The sequence below is a fragment of the Alexandromys fortis genome, unplaced genomic scaffold, assembly GCF_014885135.2.
Source record: "Alexandromys fortis isolate MF-2015 unplaced genomic scaffold, M_Fortis_MF-2015_v1.1 scaffold_126, whole genome shotgun sequence".
In the NCBI taxonomy this organism is placed as follows: Eukaryota; Metazoa; Chordata; class Mammalia; order Rodentia; family Cricetidae; genus Alexandromys; species Alexandromys fortis.
Genome location: NW_026068018.1, coordinates 1458730 through 1459631, shown reverse-complemented (window position 1 = coordinate 1459631; position 902 = coordinate 1458730).

Genomic DNA, 902 nt, shown 5'->3' with positions numbered 1-902 from the left:
GAGCACTGGACTGAAATCTCAAGGTCCAAATCAGGAGCAGAAGGAGAGAGAGCACGAGCAAGGAACTCAGGACCGCAAGGGGTGCAACCACACACTGAGACAATAGGAATGTTCTATCGGAAACTCACCAAGGCCAGCTGGCCTGGGTCTGAAAAAAGCATGGGATAAAACTGGACTTGCTGAACATAGTGGACAATGAGGACTACTGAGAACTCAAGAACAATGGCAATGGGTTTTTGATCCTACTGCACGTACTGGCTTTGGGGGAGCCTAGGCAGTCTGGATGCTCACCATACTAGACCTGGATGGAGGTGGGTGGTCCTTGGACTTCCCACAGGTCAGGGAACCCTGATTGCACTTCAGGCTGATGAGGGAGGGGGACTTGATCGGGGGAGGGGGAGGGAAATGGGAGGCGGTGGCAGGGAGGAGGCAGAAATCTTTAATAAATAAATAAATTATAAAGAGATCTTATCTAAAAAAAAGAGTTTATATAAATGTGTTGTTTATTCTCCCTCCTTCTGCTCTTCAACTGGACCTTGGGAGCTCAGTCCAGTGCTCTGATGTGAGTCTCTGTCTCTATCTGTCGCCAGATGAAGGTTCTATTCAAGATAGTCATCAGTCAGACTAAGGGACAAGGCCAGTTCAGGCACCCTCTCCTCCACTGTCCAGGGTCCTAGCTGGGGACATCCCCGTGGACACCTGAGAACCCCTCGAGAGCCAAGCCTCTTGCCACCCCCAAAATGGCTCCCTTAATTAACATATCTCCTTCCCTGCTCCCATATCCATCCTTCCTCCATCTTAACCATCCCACTCCCCCAAGCTCTCCCCAACCCTCCCCTTCTCCCTTCTATCTCCCCCTCCCCCCTTCCCCCCACTCTACCCCCACCTCCTATGTATCCAAA